Below are 23,477 nucleotides of genomic sequence, written 5' to 3'. Positions count from 1 at the left end.
TATATGGGGCCTGTCCTTTCTTCCAGCCCCGTGCTAGTTTTTTTTACTTGTTTTCTCCTTTGGTTCTCACAACTATGCCAACATTAGTACATTTATAATCATATAACAGATAGGAAACAGAGTCTTGGACTGGGATAGTAACTTCTCTGTGGTCACAAAACTAGCAGGTGGCAGAGCAAGCATTCATCCCCTCCCACTCCACTACATACTGGACTGCCTGCACTCCCTCATCAACCTACCTGCTCCTCAATCTGCTTCATTTCTTTAAGTCTCTGGTTTATCTGGAAGGAAAGTATCTTGTCATCTGATTAGGAGAGATCATTGTTAAAAGTAAATGCTTAGGCTTAGCCTTTCAAAAGAATATTTTAATTTTAAGTAGTACATCCTTTAACAAGATTTTTCTTTGCCCACTCCATTTCTGACTCCCCAGAGCCTCACACAGAATATTTCCATTCTGACATACTCCCAGCCCAAAAAGAATTAGAGTGAACAAACTGACACCCAATTCTGAAAGGTTCAAGGTCTTGAAATATGTGTTATCTGTTCCTCCAGTAAATCCATTATAAAGCCAGTTCTCATTCTACAAGCTTTGGAGAAGGTTAAATATATATATTTATATTTATGAATATATATTCATAAATTCATATATATCTGATAATAAACATTGTTTAATTTTGCATAGAACCAAGATAGTGTATGTCCATGCCTAATTTTTGAAGAATCATTCTTGATTCAAATTCTAAATCCATGATGTTTCTGGGATATTTTTTACCTTTGCAGAATCCTATGTTGTATACTGTATTTAATGTTTTAAAGTTAATTACCCACTTGAGATCAGAGCACTTAGTATTCATCAGAACTTTTTGATGTTCTATTAATTAAGCCTCAGTTCCATATGGAAACAAAATGGTTTTCTAACATATTTATTCCTTGTATTTGAAATTTATTAAACAGAATATGCATTAAGCAGTTTAATAGTTCTTATTAGTAATATTTAGATGCAAAAATTTAAATAAGATATAGCTCATGCTTCATTTGTTTTTCAAATAGTTTCACCAATGGGTCCTAATATTTGCTGAATGAATACACAAATGGTGTAGTTATCTCTGAGTTCTTACTTTTCCTGATTTAATTCACTGTAGATAGAAATCTTCTCCTTATTCAATACCAGCAATTCTCATACCCCATCTTGTTTAAAACAGGGGCATAACAGGTATTATTGCTTGTGCTAAAATGATAATTTTTGAATACATATAGGTCAAAAATTTTAACAGTTGCTTAAATGATTCTTTCAATAAAAATGAAAAAATTCTTTATTGTTTTCTATAAACAAATTTGACAAGAAAATTATTCCCTTACTCCCTGCGCTGATCATTCATAAATGTGACTGTTTTCCCTTCTTATCCCCCACCCCACATCGGTTTCTCTCTTCTGTGACCCAACTTATTTTACTTTGATCTCAGCTTGGAGCTGAGGAGATATTGTCAAAGGCCAGCAGGGGTTGTTCCAGTGATGTTGATGGTGGCAGAAATGGCCTGAAATGTGTCAGGGCTCTGGATTATATCCCAAGAAAGACTCTGGATAAAGACTAGACAGTCTCCTATTGTCAATATAAACCAGGCTTATTTCCAAAAACTTGCAAAAACTCTAACTGCACTGGATCACTGCCTTCAAGTATGACAAATTAGGGAGGATGAAAGAAGATGATGATTGTATACATCTGACAAGAATCACCACCAATGGATTCTGAGTCAAAATAGCCTGGGAAAAGACCTGGGCTATCCAGATTCTCCTGTATTCATGATACTTTTAAATATATTTAGCATACTGCCTAGAATATGGTAGGCATTCAAAAAATGTTTCTTGACTGATTTAGAAACCTACTTGTGTGACTCCTTTGATTTTCAAAGCAGCAAACTGGTAGTTCTGAATATTATTTAAGAATGGAGAAAAAGGAATGAGAACAGAAGATAGAAAAGTGATCAGCCTAGGAAAGATGTTTATTCTTCACCATATTTAACTAAATTCTTTAGACTTCAGATGATCTAGTGATTTTTTTTTTTTTTTTTAGGAATGAAAGGACACAAATTTGGACAGATCTCCAAAATCAACAGGGTGGTTTTCAGTGCCTGTGCTTGTCCAGGCCATTTGGCGGTGGCCTGAAATCTGAGCACCTTCAAAGGCACCTGCACTGAAAAATGCCAGTGATCTCATACACAGAGTCAGCAGTTAGCGTTAGACCTAGGTTACACTCAGAACCCAGAGAGAAGTTGTATAGAAATCCCAACTGAGAATTCCCAAAAGCATTTTTAAGGCAAAGAAGAGCTGAGTATTTTAATGGAGACATCGATTAAATGGATAGGCTTAAAAAAAAAAACAAGTTTGAACTATAGATTACAAATGAATTTTGCTCCTGACCCTGCCCTCATAATCCCTTTATACTTTGATCAAGACCTTTAACTCAAGGGTGCCTCAGTTTCCTCATCACTACAGCCAGGTGGTTAAATTAAATTATCTTTCAGGGTTCCTTCCATTCCATTGTGTGATTCATACTAAAAATCAGGTTTTGAAGCTTCTAAATAGACTGGGTTTTCCTAGAGAATAAATATATTCTTTCATGGTTCCACAGCTGTGCAGTATAAAAATTAGTCTGAGTCTTTTTCTGTCAGATGATTTAGTCTGACCCCATCAGAAAATACCTTTCAAAACACACCTCTTTAATGTTGAGAAAGACTTGGACTTATTTCTGTTTCTCTTTTTAATTTTAATATACTTTTTCTCTAACACTTAGTTTTTCAAGTTGATTATAATACCTAATCTAAAAGGTAGTATGGTGTTTCTAATATTTGTCTCAGTTTCTCTTTCTCCTTCCACAGTGCTGATTGAGTTTTCTGACCTGGCTGTTTGATAGGCTGATGGTGATGTAATTAAGAATGATTTTTCTGCTTTTCCAAAAATGGATACTTAAAGCCTTTAGAAGGAAATAGGTATTCCTGAAACAGCAGGAGAAGATAACATTAATACAATCCCAATCATATGCAAACCAACATTGTTCAGAAAATGGAAACGAAGGAAGAATGATTTTTTTATTTAAATTTTCTGTTACCTAAATTTATGACTTATTACTTGGCATTTCCAGGCAGCTCTAATTCTAACATTTTAGAAATAGTTACAGGTATTTGATGGGTGCTTGCAGTTATCTTTGACTTTGACATGGTAAACAATGATAAGCACCACTTTTAGTCATGTAAGTCTTATTGCAAAAGAAACCCCAAGAAATAATTTTAGAATGAAAACTGCCATGGAGGGACACCTGGGTGGGTCAGTTGGTTAAGCGTCTGCCTTCGGCTCAGTCATGATCTCAGGGTCCTGGGATCGAGTCTGGCTTGATCTGGGATGCGTCTGGCTCCTTGCTCAGCAGGGAGCCTGCTTCTCCCTCTCCCTACCACTCCCCCTGCTGTGTTTCTCTTTCTCTCTCTCTCTCTCTCTCTCTCTCTCTCTCTCTCTCTCACACACACACACACACACACACACACACACACACACACACACACACATAAATAAATAAATAAATAAATAAATAAATAAATAAATAAAATCTTTTAAAAAATAAAGATCTATCTCCAAATACAGTCACATTCTCAGGTACTGGGAGTTAGGACTTCAACATATAATTTGGGGGAGATGCAATTCAGTCTATAACACCTTATTAATAAATAGTTATATTATTTCCAACAATTTTGTTCTAAAAATCATATTGTAATAAAATCCTTGTGAAGGTTTCCTTATGGTCACAACTTTCTTTAGGGTACATATATAGTAGTGGGATTATTATTTTTTTTAAAGATTTTATTTATTTATTTGTCAGAGAGAAAGAGAGCACAAGCAGGGAGAGCAGCAGAGGGAGAGGGAGAAGCAGGCTTCCTGCTGAGCAAGGAGTCAGACGCGGGACTCGATCAATCCCAGGAACCTGGGATCATGACCTGAGCCAAAGGCAATCGCTTAACTGACTGAGCCACCAAGGCATCCCTGGAGATAGATCTTTAAACAGGTAATTAAGTTAAAATGAGGTCATTGGGAGTGGGCCCTAATTCAGTATGACTACTTATAAGAAGCAGACATGAACAATTACATGAACATGAACATTCTTGCCCAGCAAGCATGAGGAAACCATTCCTTTTTAGACGACAACAGAGATCAAGTGGGAAACCTGGACTTCTAGCCCCACTTGGCAGTAACAAGGTGGTGCCATTACCAATTCCCTGCAGAGTGGTGTCAGAGGGTGCCAACTGAAACAAGGTTTCAATAACTTCCAGAGTCACAAAATGTCCATGCTTCAGTTGAAAATCACTTGTCATACCACAAATGAATGAATTACAAAGATAATCAATAGATGATGGAGATGTTAGAATTAACTCCACCAAGACGATGGAGATGTTAGAACTAACGAATAAGATTTTAAAGCAGCCATTATCAAATACTTCAGTGACTAATTATTATCATTCTGGAAATAAATGAAAAAATAGAAAGTGTCAGGAAAGATAGAGAAAATTTTAAAAAATGGACATTTTAGAACAGAAAAATATAATATAAAAACAAAACAAGAACATCCAATAGATAAGCTAAGTAGAATGGAAGTGCACAGGAAGGACTTGGCTAACTCATGAAGTATTAAAGACTGTGTCTTCCTCTTAATTTCTTTAAAAGGCAAAAATATATATGCTGAATTTCAGATATTTTACTTAAAAACTGTACAGGCTCTGGCTTTGAATTTTGTCCCTTCAGAATTTTTTTTTTTTTTGATAGCAACAGTTAGGGTATAGATCACTTGAATCAGTCAAAGATTGAAATGACTGGTTGCTGGGTTGCAAGCTCTGTGAAGATTGACTTATTTCTAATTTGTGCTTTTTTCCTACATCAAGGCTCTTAACTGAAAGCCTGGAGTGTTTACCAAAATTTCTTCTCCTTGGCACACCCAGACATTTTTTTTCCCCCACAGTCCTATAAAATGTCAAGGATTTTGCTTGGCTTTCTGCTCTCAGTAGGCATTTTCTAGTTAGTGTCTTCCCTACACTTCCCTTTGAAGCTTGGACTTACACAAATGTCTTGACAAGAAAAAGACATCAATTATGAGGCTCTCTGTGGTTCTCTTGTCTGTGGGATTTGCCTGCTTTGGTAGCTCTTCATTGTAGTTTTTGTTTCCACAACTTTGTGGGACTGCTAAAAGCTCCAGACTGTTACTTTCTTAGAGAGAAAGAGATGGTAGAGAATAGCCCCCATACATCTCTATATTTTCCTTCTCATAGTGATGTTGACCCCTTAAGTCATGGCTGTCTTGTTTGATTGCTAACGACTGCAGCTACCTGCAACATTTATGTTGCCATTTTTCTTATTGTTTTACCCAACATTTATATGTTTTCTTGGCCAGTGGGTTGGTTTGATACAAGCTACTTTGTCATTGCTAAAATCAGAAATCCTATAGTCAATATTTACACTAAAAATATTGATAAATAATTACAGGAGGCTGATTTACCAAATGTATGTGAAAGAGACCAAAGGGTTTTATTTGACCACAAACAATATAACCAAAATATTAGAGCAGAGAAGTCAGAGAGGATAATCTATCTGTTAGGCTCAGAGACTAAAAAATGAAGTTTTCAAACCTCTCACTAAGATGATGAGAGACTAATAAAATTATGTAACAGAAGAAATATCTGAGTGCATGGAGCATGTTTGGCTTGGATAGGAATAATAATAGGTAGATGTTAGGAGTTGGAATTACAGAAAGTTTTATTTGAAGGTTGTAATGGGGAAGGTGTAGAAATGATCTGAGTTCATCTTTATACCTAGAAAATTCAGGAATGCAGATTTTGCTTAAATTGAACATTGAAACTTCCAGCCCATAGGGCTGTCCAACAAAGCTCTGGGCCCTTCCAGAAAGCAATCCCTTACTATTTAAGCTTATATTAGACGACCACAGACACAATGTTATTGAGAAAATTTTTTCCATTAGGAGGTGAGTTGCATTAGGTAGAAAAGCAACAACAAAAATAATTATTCTTTATTGAAAGCAAATGATATGCCTGGTGCTCTGTAATCACCTTACATCAAATATGCATTTAATCCTTTATTATTTTCACTTTACAAATGAGGAAATTGAGGCATAGAGTATCGATAGTTGGCTTAGGGTCAAACAGCTAACAAGAAACTGAGATAGGACCTAATCCCAGGCAACCCGCCTCCAGAGACCACACTCTGATGCATCAAACTATACTGTCAAAGTGAAGATATTTTTGATTTCATGCTTTAAATGGTTCAGAAATAAGTGGGGTATAACCAACTCACAACAATATGAACAATGTGTATTTTATTTGTTTATCATTAGGATAATGTTGCAAATAACATGGTTAACATAGTCATGGATTCCAGGTTATTTGCTATGTGCTTTATTTACAGAATCAGTATAAGAAGCAAGAAGTATGCTCTGATAAAGTTGATTGTCTAAATAACACACTCACAAGAAGATATACAATACTATAGTGGTATATAACATTTGCCTGTGCATACACGTGTGTGTGTGTGTGTGTGTGTGTGGTGTGTATAAAATAAATTGACCAGGCATGTAGAAGTTTTATGTCTTTGGGTAGCATTATATAAATATCATAGTAGTGGACTTGATGGAACTTTGAAATGTCATTTAATACCACTTTAATGCCAACTTTGACTATACTGGTAGATTTATTACAATAATTTTAAACTGCATGCTTTTGGAACTTGCCAGGCAAAAGATTCTAAGGTCCTTTTTGTTATCCAAATGATTGTTTTCATAACCCTTGTCTGAATGTTCTGCCTTATTCACAACTGACATCTTTCTATGGAAACCACAGCTGTAAAGCTCTACTGCTATCCCAAATGCAGGCAGGGTTCACCCATTACATGTTTGGACCCATTTAATGCTGGCCAGTTAACAAAAATGGACCATTTCCTAAGTCCATTTTGTTATAATTTTTTGTGTGCAATCTTTCAGATGTTGAAGAATCAATCATTAATTTTGCCTCATGATTCCTGTGAGGATGCACATAAAACTATTTTTAACCAAAAGTCAGCATTAGACTTATTATTTTTGAAAGTTTATCAAAATAACATTAAGAAGTGCTATCCTACCTCAGTGCAATTATGACAGCTGACCCCCTTAATTAACTCTGTAACTACATTTCATATTTTCTCATAGTGCCTTTGACGCAAATGTTTCAGGGTTTACTTTAAAGACTGTTTTCCTCTTTTACTTTTAGTCTTCAAAGGAGTCTGGAATTTCAGAAGACTGTCAAAATGTGTTGAAACATATTTAAAAGACTGCATATTTTTATGGATTGGCATAGTTTGTACACGCTATTTTCCAGGTTGTCAGCTACATATAAACTAGGAAAGGGTTCTGTGTGGGGGAAATACCATAGTTGTCAGAGGGCAGAGGGGACTCTCCAGTGTCTTTGACTTTTCTCCAGGAGAAATTAAAAGAAGAATTCATCAAATGTGAATGTTAAGAACTCAGAAACTGGAATGTTTGTCCAGAGCCCCAGGCCTCAGAGCAAGTGCTCTTATGCTCCTGGGCTCCAGGGGAAGACTGAAGCCAAAGTCAACATGAGCAGAAACTCCATCTGACTGATGCTGTGGAAACAGCTGTGAGCACTTAGCTGGAAAACCACCTCAGATTCCTCTCCCAGAAAACACTGATGACATGGGAGATGGGGAGCAGGAAAGCTCTGTCAGGGTCTCTCTTCAGCTGTGGTCAGAAAAAAATCCTTTTTTCCCCCTGAAAACTGTAAATAGATGGGTTCAGGCCTGGTCATAATAAACCACCAAAAAAGAAGAGAAAAGAAAAGAAAAGAACAGAGAAGAAAACCAGCAAAACAAAACAAAACTTCTTTTCCTTAAATTATCTCATGTCTCCTCCTTTCTTTGCATATTAATCGGAATTTGGCTTAAGTCATCTTTTATGTGGGTTTTTTGGGTAAAGGCCCATTTGATCTTAGGTTCATCTTCTACATGAAATTGGATAGCATTCAGAATAGCATTAACGACCAACTTTGCTAGTGAAAGTTTAATTTTAATAAGTTTTCAATTTGTAAGAATAGCCATAATTCTTTTGGTTGAGATTTTATTTTCCTCTTATCATTCTCCCTGGTGGCTTTCATTAACTGTTTCTTAGCAGGAAATAGAAAATATTACCTGACAAAATGAATAGATTTGATCCAGTCTGGGGAAAGTGAATTTCTTCCCTTGTGATCACAGCTTTAAAAACCAGCATGGTCTTCTAAAGAAGAGCTATAGGTAGAGTGGGTAAAAAAATCTTAGAAATAGGAACAACTAAGGGGAAAAGGGAAGTGGAGATAGCATTATTGCACTTCTGAACATTCTCAGTGTTAGAAAATGGCACATAGCCGAAGTATGCAATGTTGACAATAAGGTATCTGGACTAGACAACAAGTGCTATTTATAAATATACATCATCAAAAATTAGTTTGTCTTTCTGTTTAGGTACCTATTTAATTATTTAAATTGGATAATTTTATGATAAATTTGATTCTGGGCTCAAGTGTCAACATATAACATGGATTATTAAAGTAAATGGTAAATTTTAAGCATGATTTTTAAAGTGATTTGCATAATACTTATAAAGTAACTAGTATCATTCTAAAACAGTATCTCAAAAGGTGAATTTCATTCATGTTTTCAACAAATATTTTTTGTGAATAGGCACTATTCTAGGCTGACAATATAGCAGTAGACACAGCAGACTCCTTTCCCTCATGGAGATCATACTGTAGTGGCGATGCAATATGTAATTAAAGAAATGAATATATTATAGGTCAGGTTTATATAACTGCTATGGTGAAAAACAAAATAAGGAAAGGCAGAATAAGGCACATTGAGGTTGGCAGCTGCTAATTTATATAAGGTGCTCAGGAATGGCCCCTCTAAAATAGTCACTTACAAGCAAAGACACGAAGTAAGATGGAGAATCATGTCATGTGTCTGTTGGTCAGAAAAATGTCTGAGGCAAAGAGAGAAATAAGTGCAAAGCTTCTGAAATATAAAGATGCTTGGGTTATTTGAGAAAGTTCAGGTGACCAGTTTGGCTAGACAAACAGAATGGAGGGAGACTGACAGGGCAGCGGGTAGTGGGCCTTGCGGGCATCTGGCTTTTGGTCTGAAATGGAAGCCAAAGGAGGGCTTTGAGCAGATGAGAGGCCCAATTTAACACAAGTTTCAGGATCCCTCTGGCCTCTGTGTGGATAATAGAATATGGAGGCAAGTGTAGAAGGAGAGGAATCATAGGTAGAAGGGAGGAGAGGCTTGGAACTGGGTCGTGGCAATGAAAAAAAGTAAGAAGTGGTTGTATCTTGAACTTACTTTGAAAGTAGAACCTATAGAATGTGCTCATGATTTAAAGAGGATTCAGAGTTGACTCCAAACATTTGATCTGAGCAAATGGAAAACTAGATGGAAGGCTTTTGAGGACCTGAATTGCTTTGGAAATGTTAGGAGATCCTTCAAATGTCTCAAATGGCTAAGAAACTGCAGACAAGAAAAGTATATGCAAGTTGATTTTAGGGGGAGGTATAAAGCTTCCAGGTCTGGGTGAGAAGAATAAAGTAGAAATAGCTAATGATTGACTCTATATAGGGATTAATTCAAGGTACTGAGCCAAGAAACGAGAAAAAATTGCTAGAAAAGGAATAGTTTATCAGGAGCTTTCCCAGGACTAGAATATAGATTTTCCAAGGCTAGACTATCTTCTGAAAGCCAGAGTATTTACTTAAAGATGTGAAGACAACTGATAGGGTATGGAGGGTTCCAGCAAAAGACATCCACTTACTAATCTCCTAGTCAACAGTGGAATGTAGCTACTCAGAGACATACAGGATAACACTGTGCTGTGATCAAGGGCTCTGACAACATGCAGATGAAAATCCTGGCTCTGCCACTTATAATTTGTATGACCTTGGACAAGACATGTGACCTTTCTGAGTTCCTTCATCTTTAAAATAGTAGTCGAAGAATTAAATGAGGTAATGACCATAAAATTCACAGCACACTGCTTGTCGCAGAATAAATTCCAATGACTGTTATCTGTATCACCACCAGCCCTCAAAGATGCATCCGAGCAGGAGTGAGATTTCAATGATCAGGGCCCCAGTAGGCTAGATAGAGCAGAGAGCATGTAAATCTCCCTTTACCAGCATGAAAAAGAACAGCTGCTTCCCATATGGAAATAAGATGTTTGGAATTTTTCATGTTATTGCTTTTTTTATGTCTCCTGAGTTGTCACCCAAAAAGACTAAAACACTTCAGATGTAAATGTCATGGTTTTTCACTTCTTGGAAGAATTTGAAAGGAATGTGTATTAAAAGAATTGCTTTAAAACAATAGAAATGCATATATCTTATCAAATAATTTTCTTATCAAAGCAGTTATTGAAGTATGAATTTTATAATTACAATTAAGAAGAAATATGAATGCAGACAAGAAGGTAAAATGAAAAGCGGCAGGAGTTGTAGTGTTGTGGAATTATGATTTTTTCCTCAAAAAGCCTTATTATACCATATTTTGTATTATATATTTAATTACCTATTTTTATAAATTTATCATTTATATATTACATATATACTTATATATATAATCATATGTACATAGTAAAATGCCTAAGTGATTATATATATCAAAATATGAGAGTGGTTATGCCTTGATGGTTATGGATAATTTTTCATTTAATTATATTTTCAAAATTTTCTATAGTTTTTTTTGTAACACAATTTTACCAAAATTAACAGCTCTGTTCGGAGCTAGTCAGAATAAGATATATTCTTATGCCAATTTTACTAATAAATGGCAAAATATTGATCTCCCAATCAAACATCCATAGATGAAGTTTTATTCCTCAGAGTAAGACAGTTTAGGTCTTTTTTCAAGGTTCTTCATGGAAAAATATTGTAAAGGCTACTAATTAAGTATTGACTTTATTAAATACCCATTCATTCATTTACTCACAGTAAATAGGAGTCAAAAGTCACCCTAAATGCATAAGTAAATGAGATCAGAGTATTAAATAAGATGTAAATGACTAGTTAAATATTGACCTATTTGGTATAGTTTGAGTGATTCTGTTTCTTAGGTCCTCTCAAATCAGAAAATCTCTAACTTCCTTACAAAAATTAATTTAATAATGACTAAATATTAAATTATCTGACCAAGTCAATGTTATTCCTAGTATTCTTAAATAACTGAATAATATTCACTTGTTCCTATAAAACTTGCTCTCAGTTCCATCTATAGATTATCCAGTGATCTAGCCAGTCTCTTAAGCACCATCTGGCAATTTCTAGGTAGGGATAATTGATGGGAAATAGACACCTATTGTAGTTCATGGATGCCCTGTGCATCGCCTGAAGCTGTCTGCAATGATATTGTTTCCACATAAACCTCAAAAAGCCTCAGAGCATATCAAATTTCAGATAATGGTGACTATCTGAAAGACCTTACCCTGTTTAGTATTTTTGCTAAATAAAATTACTTAGCCTCTAGCAACTGGCGTCTGCTATAAATGTCTGTGAAAACATACATAAGAATGTTCTAATGTTGGGTTTTACTCATATTACCCCTAGCTAGCAAGAAAACTTCTCATTTAATAATCTGTAAGTCTCATGGAAACTTATTCAATATATCAAGAGAAAATATCATACAACCCTAAGAAGCCTTAGGAATAAGATGCTATCAAAGTTCTACATGCAAGTCTGGACATATTAAAGTGCTTTGTGGATGCCAATGAGCATGACGTGATAACAAAAAAGCAGGTAACTTTATGTCCAAGGAAAGTTTATCCTCATAAATTTTAGTGAGAGTCATGGATGCTAATTAAGGCCAACTCTCAAGGCCAAATGTAGTTGGCCTTCATCAATCCACCTGATTCAGTACAGCTGTTTCCTAAGGGAAACTGGAAGCATGCAATTTGTTCTCACAGGATTTGTATTCTGTCTTATTTATTCATGATAGATCTTTGGGTTTAGAGGTTACATAACCATATGTTTATAATATCATTAGTTGACCACATAATTTATCTATTACTGACCATGTAAGTAATTTTTAGGGACCATATCAATAAAAAAATTTAAAAAAACCTCTTAATGATATAAAATGTGAGTAGCCCAAATGCCTTAAATTGGATCATGTAGGAAACTACAGAAATCACATTGTTTTGCATTTCTGGATTTGGAGACAAGCCACAATTTGAGAACACTCAGGAAGAATTAGCAATGCAGACTCTGCCATGAACAACACAATTCAAAGAGTGCTTTCCTGAGACTTTAAAAATTGTTTGGCAAGGAGAAGGGGAGGATGGTGAAAAATACAATTCAGAAGGTGACCTAACTGAGACAGGTGAGAAATACACTTGAAAGCAAAGTGGGCTCTTTTGCTATTTGAGCTTAGGAATAGTGTGATAGATAATGCAGGTTTATGGAAGGTCTTATCGTACAAATAACATGCGTTGCTTCCAGGTTGATAAAAAGTTTGAATAATAACAGCCAGATTCCATTATTATTAAAACTATTCTCTTTCCACAGTTGTAATTGGATTAGAGCCCAAAATTCCAGAGCAGTGGGTCTTAGGAGAAATAGTATGTAGAAATGGAGCATTGGCTGCTTAAGAAAACAATAAAAAGGGACACAAGCATAAGTTTATATGAAATTTCACACTCGAACGAACTTCTTTTCTTTCCCCTCCTGCCATCCTCTGGAGATCCAAAAAATTCCAGATTTTTGACTCAGTGCCCATTAAAAAAAATGCAGTTTAAAACCTTTTTTCCTCAATGTTTTAACAAAAGGAATGTTGCCCTTATAGCTGTCAAATGTGGGGGTTACACATATATTCCAGTGAATACAACTCGATACCACTCAAAATATTCTTAGAGACTACTTTTCAGATTTCATTCTGGATCCATTATAACAACATAGAGAAACTTTCTTTTCTCCCTCCCTTTCTCTCTTTGCTATAATGCTGACATAGTCTTTCACCCATACTTTTGTTTAAATGAATTTTGGCTCCTTCCAAAAATTAATCCTCTTCCTTCAACACATGACCATTCACCACTAAGGAGAATTAAAAGGAGAAAAACAAAGAAATGAGCTTCAGACATAAAAGGAAATCTGTAAGAGTAGTGAGGGTATTAAAATGGTAATCATATCCCCACCAAGCTGTGACAAAACTGAATAGAACAGAACTCATTTGGAGCTGTGTTAAAAAGTTAATTTAATTACTTTATAATCCAACCTCATAAATCTAGAGATTAAGGACCTAATATTTCTTTTGTCTGATCATCTGATCATGGAAGTTTTGCTCACTAAAGGAAATCAGACACAAGTAACCCTCTTGCTTTGTGTTTATGATAGTATCATTTTTTAAATAAGAAAACAGCATATTTTAAAAGATATTAGTCCAAAGAAAAACAGAATTCTGTATAAAATAACCAGGAAGATTATTGTTGGATGACCAGTCAAGCCATATGTCTGATTATGATTAGTGGGGGATGATTATGATGACTCTGGAGGGCTGGCTTTAGAGGTAGTGAGGGCATATTCTATAGGGTTTCAGTCCCAGCCCTTTGGCTTACTAGTTTTATGATCAGGAACAGGTCCTTCACATTCTCTGTGCCTTAGTTTCTCCATCTCTAAAGTGGGGATAATAAATAAGACCCAATAGAGTTGTGAAGGGTCTCATGAGATAATACATGTGAAGACCTCACAACAGTGTTGAGCGTTCATGTGTACTCTACACATATTACCTTCTGTATGATTGCTATTATATATGAATAGCTGAGTATGCTTTCTTGGTCAAGGGCAAAGAGATTTAAGAAATACTAGGAGTAGAAAGTAGAAAAATCATATAACAAAGAATCTTTCTCCAGAGATTTCAAGTAAAATATGTCAACAATAAGGATAGTCTTAGCTCTGTGTCTCAAAGTTTCTTTTCTTTTTTTAAAGATTTTATTTATTTATTTTTTTGAGAGAGAGAGTGGGGAGAGGAGCCGAGGGAGAGAGAGATTCGCAAGTAGACTCCACACTGAGAGCAGAGCCTGACACGAGGCTCGATTTCACAACCCTGAGATCGTGAAGTGAGCCCAAATCAAGAGTCGGACACTTAACCTACTGAGCCACCCAGGCACCCCTCAAAAGTTTCTCTCCTTTCTTAATTAGTACCTTCTAAATGAGTCGTTTTTTGAAAATGACTGAAACAAAAATATAGAAACTATATATTCATGCTGAATAACATAGAGTAGAATAATAGCATTTATGTATCTTTAAGTATCTGAACATATTCTATGATTAAATCTTCACCTTGGTGAATTTTAGTTAGTTCATAAAGATGCTAACTTAGATTTTCGACATTCAAGTGTTTTGGTATTTGTGGAACCCAAGTATTTGATGGATGCTGGTACCTAGAAGTTATAAAAAGTTTCAAATGATGTCCTAAAGTAGAACTGTAATTATATATACAACACAATGATTGATGACAGTTACCATTAATTGAGGGCCTATAAAATGTGAGACACTGTTCTTTTCACTTAACGTGAAATAACTTATCAGAACCCTAATGAGCTGGATACTGTTTTTATTCTATAAGGTAAGGAAACTTTGGCACAGAGAAGCTAGGGAATTGGCCAACATGACATGGATGTGACAGAGCTAGGATGTGAAACAGAGTGAAATTCCCCAAGCAAGCATTTCCCAATCCTCCTGAAATAGTGTTCTATACAGGATGCACACTTCTTCCCTGAGTGTCCTGCCTGTTGAAGTTGATGGAGAGAAATCAATCTATGGTAAGACGATAGCATGACAGCCTTTAGTACTGATGGGTTCCTTTTGTTTATTGCAGCTCTGGCCCACAAAGCTGCAGCAGGGGCATCAGTCATTATTACTATAAAGACACAGATGCCTGGGGCAGAAGCAATTGCTTCCTGAAGTAAGACTCTTCCTTGCATATTCATTACCCACATTTATACATTAGTCTCAGCCTATCTCGAACAGAGACATTCTTCTACTTTGTAGCCTTTCTTGTAGCTTCCCAGGGTTCTTTCCTAAATTGAACGAAGGCCTCTAAGCATCAGCTTTGGAATTGCCATGGCTAATTGTCTAGGAGATTTTTGTATTCAAGCAAACACCAGGACTGACATCCTAAAACAGAACATCATAACCTTTGTTGGCTGATTCCCCTGGAGATGATTAATGGAGACACGACTAAATACACTCACTGACTATCAAAGCAAATTAGGAGAAAAAAAAAAAGGCCATTGGGCAGGGGTACCAGCAAACCTTCCAGGGCAACCTGCTTTATGACTTGCTAAGAAAGGCATCGATGTCTTCCCTCAAACACTCACAGATGGTTTAGAAAATCACCTCATGGTAGTTTTATCATGTTGGAAATAAAGTTTTATAAAGTACTTACAGAAGACTCTCAGTCTCGTCAGTATACTTTTAGTATATAATCTGATTCCTTGATTAATCCCTTTTAAGATGAGGACAAACACATGACAGGGTGTGTGGGTGTAACTATTGTATCTACTGAAATATATAACTGCATATCAGGTGAGTGATAAGGGATACAGGCTTACTAAAGAGCGTTGCTAGGTTCTAAGGGGCCCCGCATATGTATTGGCAATAGGTTATGTTGTTGCTGCTACCTTTTTCAGCTAGAGCAATTTTCAAAATATAAAACAGAAATAGGAACCATATGGATACATTTATACTGAGTGCAGCCATTGGGTTTTAATGTAGAAGCATTGGCATGTTTATTTTTAACAGTATCGAGAAATTAATGAAATAAAATGAAACTTTACCCTTATAGCCAAAAGAAATACATTTCAAAAAAGGAACACATTACTTAATGTTTTTGTTTTAAAGATTTTACTTATTTATTTATTTGAGAGAGAGAATGAGAGAGAGAGAAAAAAAAACAGCATGAGAGGGGAGAGGGTCAGAGGGAGAAGAAGGCTCCCCACTGAGCCGGGAGCCCGATGTGGCACTCGATCCCAGGACTCCGGGATCATGACCTGAGCCAAAGGCACTCACTTAAGCAACTAAGCCACCCAGGAGCCCATACTTCATGTTACTTTTTATGACATTTTACAAATTTAGGTGCAGAAAATTTAATTTAGAACATTTACTGTGAGTGGTTTAAGATTTAAGCTTAGTTCTTTCGTTTGTAAATTTGAGATAATAGTTGTGAAGAATAAACGAGAAGATATAAGTAAAATATTTAGGAGGATGTAAACAACTTTATGCATACTGAATAAATGTTATCTATTATGTTTCTAGATTAATATGACTCTTTTCTAGAAAGGTGTCATCATTAATAAATTTTGCTGAAATAACTGAGTATCAGTATGGATAAGAATTAATTAGATTAGTTCTCCACATTATTAAAGACAAATATATCAAATTGAAAAAGATTTAGAGAAAATCTAGAAAAAATTGGAATAACATTTTTGTCCCTATTGGGAAAATTAGATAAATTACATAAAGAAGAAAGGAAAAATATAATAAAAGACAATATGACCAGATTTCAACATATATAACTTTTGTTATATCATTATGTTTGATTAGCTGATAGAAGGTAGGCTCACCGAATTTGTAACAGCATAAATAAAACAGAATAGCACACATAGTAAGTAACAAAATAGGTCAAAAATATAGCTTGACAGCCACTATGGTGTACTCAATCCAACAAGATAGAATTCAAGTGAACAGGCTATAGAATGGAATTTGGGGTAAATTTATTTTGAATGAACTTACTTTAGGTGAAATGCTTAGCAATAATAAATACATCACCTTACATTTGAACTTGATGTTTGCTGTCATTAATAGTAGGATGGATCAATCTGGTACATCAGTTAGAATGAGTTGGCCAACAAATACCAAAAGAGCTTAAGAGGAAAAATTATCCCACCTATCAAAAAGTCCCAGAGTAGGATGGCTTTCAGTCTGGTTGATCCTGTGGTTGCAATCATCAAGAACCGGTGTTCCCAACTGAGTGTTACTGGAGTGGTTGGGGGTGGGAGGGATGGGGTGGCTGGGTGATAGACATTGGGGAGGGTATGTGCTACGGTGAGTGCTGTGAATTGTGCAAGACTGTTGAATCACAGATCTGTACTTCTGAAACAACACAACATATTTTAAGAAAAAAGAAAAAGAAGAAGATAGCAGGAGAGGAAGAATGAAGGGGAGTAAGTCAGAGGGGGAGACGAACCAGGAGAGATGATGGACTCTGAAAAACAAACTGAGGGTTCTAGAGGGGAGGAGGGTAGGGGGATGGGTTAGCCTGGTGATGGGTATTAAAGAGGGCACGTTCTGCGTGGAGCACTGGGTGTTATGAACAAACAATGAATCATGGAACACTACATCAAAAACAAATGATGTAATATATGGTGATTAACATAACAATAAAAAATTTAAAAAAAAAGAAAAAAAGAACCAGTGTTCCCATGGCACATGCATAAAATGGAGTACTACTCGGCAATAAAAAGAAATAAGCTACTGTTTATGTAATGACATAGATGAATCTCAAATCCATTATGCTAAGTGAAAAAAGCCAGAGTCAAAGATTATATACTGCAGGATTCCATTTATATGACATTCTGGGAAAGACAAAACTATGACAGAGAAGAAATTAATAGTTACCAAGGGCCAGAAGTGGAGGAAGTTGATTGACTACAAAGATGCATGAGAACTCTCTGTGGTGATGAAACTACTCTGTATCTTGACTGTGGGATTGTTACATGACTATACATCTTTGTCAAAATTAATTGTTTTTTTTACCTCTATTTTCAATGCATTTAGATATACCTTGATAAATTTTAAAAGAAACAAAAAAGAACTACTTTGTCATCTTCTGTGTGTCTGCCTGACCTGTGACTAATTCACCTCATGGTTGCAAGTAATTTGCCTTATTCCCAGGTATCAAAGGCGGGTCAGATACTGTCCAGCAGAAGGGAAGCTGTCCCTTTATGTGTTCTCTTTTTCCTTGTAGGAAATCATTTTTCAGGAACCTGCCTCCCTGCTCCCTCGCAATAGACTTTTGACACATCTCATGGACTACACCCGGGTCACATGTCCATCCATTCCTTAATCAATTCTGGCAAGGAAAACAAATTAATAATAATTAACATGGATTTAGAATTTAACCTTATGCTTGAGATAAAGACACTTTCCTGAGGTTAGATACCTGAACACATTAGAAATTCAGCTGGTAAGGATAAACCATAGTTATGAATGTAACTAGTAGTGATGAACAATGAATAGTGTCTGTTCAATTGGCTAGCAACCTTGTGATTTTATTCAATGATAAATTTTGACACAGGTCAACAGGAATGAGATTAGACAAAAAACAAACAAACTAAAAACAGTCAAGCTAATGCTTGACCTTACTTGCATACTATTTCATACTCTAATACTTGCATCTAGTAATAGACGCATTTTTCTATAATTGGAAATGTAATACCCCTCAATGTAATACTCTTGAGAAAGTTGCTTGATGAGAGATTGATTTGGAAACTATGTCATTTAAGGAGTTACTGCAAGAAATAGAACTGGTATGTGCACCAGCATGTGGAAGACACATTAGATTAAATCTGTATGTTGTTGAAGACTAAAGAGAGAACCATAGGCAGAAAGCACAGTGTGACACAGGGGAGAAATTTCAAATATTAGAGTTATCCAAAGACTTCCAATGATGGTGAAATACCACTGTGAATATTCAAAGCTGACCTAGACTATGCCTATATATATGTAGCAGAAGAGGATTCTAATTTCAGATGGATCACTGGACTGTGCATTCTAAAGCTTCACAATATTGATATGATGCTAAAACTTTTCTTAAATACACAAGGAAATACATATGTATGTGTGATTTTGTGCATACAAGATACTCAAATATACCTATATTGCACATGACTAAAATATTTTATTAATTTAAAGACTAGAAGGTAATATATAATAAAATAAAAATGTGTTATATAAGACAGTAAGATTATGGATGAATTAAAAACAAAATCTAAAGGAAATCTAGATAAGAAGTGGAAAATTTCAGCTTAGTACAATACTGAAGAGTCTCTGATATGAGTGGGTTCCATTCACCAGGCAACTCTAATGAATCCCCTGTCTTTGAAATGTGCCTCCCTTAGAGACTCAAAGCTGACACAAACTCTGGGAGCCTATCCTGGTCCTGCTCCTTATCTAATCCAAAATGTTTGATGTCCTCTCTGCTTATGGTTTCTAGGCATGTGCTTTTCGAAAATATGTAATTGAAGACACTCACCCACATAGAGATTTTTATGAATTTTCATAGACTGTAGGAAAAGATATGATTGTCATCTTATCTATAAAAGGGAGAAAAATGCTTGACAAATTATTTCCCTATGATTATGCATAGTGTTGATTCTTTGTTGAAGTATTATTATTATTTGTAGTTTTTATTACCTAATGCAGTTTCTTTTTGTTTACCAGTTAATAGAAGCAGAAAGGCCAAGGCTAAAAACAGTAACCTATCATTGACAGAGCCAAGGGAAGAGCTTTACATTTCATAAGTTACTACTGTTATTATTTTTGCCAATCATGGAAAAATGGTGCTAACTTGAAATAATTCAAATGCATCAGATAAATTTAAGAAACAACTTAGCTATCAACTTTTAAGTGGAAACACAGTATAGCTTAAAGTCTATAGTATAAAGGATTACTTAATAGCACAGGTGTGCTTGGGTTATTTTTAGCTGCGTACACAACTCAAAGTTACATAGCAAAGAAATTGCATGTAAAGCTCTTTCTTCATAGTCTAGTTATATCTATTAACCTTTCCTGCATGTTAAATGAATTTGTTCTCAAGTTATTTAGGAGTTCCCATTATCTTATATATAACTTTAGAAATGCATCCTGAACCAAGAGGCTTGCTGCATGGGTGTGTTGTGCTGAACAAACATGAAGAAAACAAAAAGACCTTAATTAAGAGAAAGACTATAAGAACCCAAATGTAAGAAAACAAAGGGACAATAACAGAAAAACAAAAAAGAAGGACTAACTGAACATAATGAAAAAATAAAAACAAAAACAACAAAAAAAGACCATAAAGTAGTTGTTTGTTAATTTTAGACATGCACTGAATACAGTTGTCCCCCCTTATCTGTGGGGGTTATGTTCCAAGACCCCCAGTAGATGCCAAAACTATACTACAAACCGTATATATACTGTGTTTTTTCCTCTATATACATACCTATGATAAAGTTTAATAGGCACAATCAGAGATTAACAATAATGAATAAAATAGAACAATTATAACAATATACTTAATAAAAATTATGTGTGATCTCTCTCTCAAAATATCGTATTGTACTGTACTCACCCTCCTTCTTCTTGTGATGATGAGATATAAAATGCCTATGTGATGAGATGAAGTTGGGAGAATGACATAGGCATCATGACTTAGCATTAGGCTACTGCTGACCATATATCAGAGGTGATCATCTGCTTCCAGACCACGGTTGATGACTGCTGGTAAATGAAACCATGAAAATCAAAACCTCAGATAAGGGAGGAGTACTGTACCCACATTCTACAAAGCTCTATTTCGGGTATTTTATGATGACATGATGTATAAAACCATTTCATTTTCTGCCCCAGTGAGTTCAATATTGTTACAGAGAAGAAAAGTGACCCTTATTATATGCGTTGCCAAAGCACATTCTTGCCCCAAGTAGTGGATTGGTTTCACCTCATTCCAATCAATTGATAGTTACTTCTAGCCCAGCACTTTGAGGAGGATTCTGAGGACCCTCTGGCTTTGGCAACCATGAAAGCCTCTTGGCCACATGGTGGAGGAACAAGGAAGCCTCTCCACGCATGCCCTCCCCTTCTTCCTCCTTCCCTCTCTCCCTCCTTCTCCCATCTGTGCAGCATACACAGACTTACAAATACACACCACAAACCCTTAGAATTTCTATTTCCATTGTGCAGAGTCACAATAACCAGGAGAAGTAACAAAAAACTCTAAAAATCCAACATATGACCCCCCAAAAAAAGCCAATATGAACTATCCAATTTATATGAATACTAAAACATTTTTTTTATCAGTGTCTGGTTTAATGTGGATTAGATTATACCAGTGGCTCCCCTCTACTCAACCCACCTCCTTTATTTTTATTTTCATTTTCCTTAATTTCAAATGTCTTTGATGGTACTGAATGGAAAAGTCCCCTTGTCACCAGTGATTAAGTGTTACTATTAAGATTACCAAGATTGGCTGGGCATCTGCTCCTAAAAGATGTACTTTGGGAATGGCAAGATTTTCAATTTAGTTTTCAAGTTCTGTTGACTTCAGAAAAGATTCAAAATTTTCCCTGAAATAAATAAGCCAACTGCTGTTCTCACTTTCTATAAATTATTGACAACAGAAACACCAAATCATAAATGAATTAATTTACAAAAACATATTGCGTTTTTAAAAATAAAATGAAGATTCCAAACTCAAAGAACATTTCTTCTCTAATTTTCTGTTCTGTCAGATATTGTGTGTTATCTTTGATATAATTTTGGCAGATAACAACTTTCCTTATGTGAAAACAACTGTCCTGTGAATTGTACATGATATCTAAGGATTTTTTTTTAAACAAAAGTGTCTGGATTGATTGTGTCTGTAATTCCTCCAAGTTGTAAATATCTCTGTCTAATGGTTTTCAGCCTGTTCAGTTTAATAGCAAACATATCAAATTTTTAAAAAATGAAAGATAAAAAACAACAACCCTGTGAGTCTGCATAATGTTTTGAATGGGCGAAAGTAAATCACACCATAACAATTCTGCATTTTTATTAAAGGGGGAATCTTCCGTTGCCATAACCACAACCTCTCTAATTCCACGAGCCAATTACAGGGTGTGAGGTAATAATGCTCTAAAGGGGAAATGCCATTCCGCTGACCTCAGAACTAGAGGGAATAGGGGCTGGGTAAACAGCATAAAATAATAAGCATGCACAGTAAGTGAGGTGAAATGGAAATAGAATGTAATTATAACACCTTTGATTGTCATGCTTTGAATTTACTGAGCTGTTTTTCACCGTGGCTGTCTGTGTGCAGAGAGTGGCTTAAATTCCCCACTATATACACCTACTCAAATGTTTTCATCCAGCTAACTCAAGTTAGTTATGATCCATTTTGATGGACTTCAGGAAGTTTTCAAGTGGATTTCTTCAATACCAACTAATCAGTTGATTGTTTGAAAACACTCCTACACACTCTTTATAACTGTTTCAAAAATTTAGTAATTTACATGTACAAAGAATGAAAATCATACTGTATGCAGATAAAGACAATAACACCCTTTCTTTAGAGTGTATACCATTTCTTCTTTTGTCTTCCTCAGACTATAGTGAACATAAACTTTTTTTTTTTTTTTTTTGAGGCAGGAAGAGGCAGCAGGAGAGGGAGAGAGAGAATCTTAAGCAGGCTCCATGCCCATCGCAGAGCCCAACACGTGAGTCGATCTAACGACCCTGAATGACTTGGGTGGAAATCAACTGACTGAGCCATCCAGGTGCCTGGTGAACATAAATGTTCACCAGCAATTATGTCTGTCCAAGAAACTTACCACTCATTGCCTTAATCACAAGTCTTGTGTGTGTGCGTGTGTATGCTACTCTAAGTGCAGAGAACAGGCTTACCCATCTTAGTACCCTTCTTGTGGGAGTCGTATAGTACTCGTATCTAGGATTACAAATACTGGGGATGCCTGGGTGGCTCAGTCAGTTAAACATCAGACTCTTGATTTTGGCTCAGGTCATGATCTCAGGTTGTGAGATTGAGCTCTGTGTCAGGCTCCCTGCTGGGTGTGGAGCCTGCTTAATATTCTCTCTCCCTCTCCCTCTGCCCCATCTCCCACCTCTCCTCCTCTCTAAAAAACAAAAAAAAAAAATTTACAAATACTGGAGCAGACTGGCTCTGCAACTGACTATATAACATCTCCGAGTCCTGGTTTTCTCACCTATATTATGGAGATAGCACAACCTACCTCACAGAAGTGTTAAAATGTTAAATAGTATAATATCTATTATTATGTTATATATACATAATGGTTGGTTATTAGTGATTACTCAAAATTTGATCATAATTACTAACCATAATATACAAAAAAGAAAAAATGAGACAAGATGTTTTAGATTAGCTGACATATCACTTAGGCTCCTAATAGGAAATCAATGATAGACTCAAATCGGAATAATTTGAGAATCATTCATTTACTTGAGGACTTATAACTAAGGTATAGGAGAGTATGGGAGAATTATAAGGGTAGTGCAGAGACCTGAAGGGATATACGGAGCAATAGTTTACTGGAGCCAGGGCAGGGTTGAGACCTATGGTGTGCCATCTAGTTTTTCTTGATCTGT

At 35.7% G+C, this 23,477-nt stretch overlaps 1 long non-coding RNA gene across 1 annotated transcript; it reads right to left on the bottom strand.

Annotated features, from left to right (window-relative positions):
- Window positions 1-8,196: 8,196 nt before the first annotated feature.
- On the bottom strand, window positions 8,197-20,973 carry LOC113927149. Its single transcript, XR_003521515.1, has 3 exons — window positions 20,837-20,973; window positions 20,443-20,591; window positions 8,197-8,322 (listed from the first exon to the last, which is right to left on the bottom strand). It is a non-coding gene; the product is annotated as an uncharacterized LOC113927149 (long non-coding RNA).
- Window positions 20,974-23,477: the final 2,504 nt, after the last annotated feature.

The sequence above is a fragment of the Zalophus californianus genome, chromosome 7 (genome assembly GCF_009762305.2).
Source record: "Zalophus californianus isolate mZalCal1 chromosome 7, mZalCal1.pri.v2, whole genome shotgun sequence".
NCBI classification, from domain to species: Eukaryota; Metazoa; Chordata; class Mammalia; order Carnivora; family Otariidae; genus Zalophus; species Zalophus californianus.
Note: the sequence above shows the minus strand (reverse complement) of the source record. Positions and strands in the feature narration are given on the sequence as shown.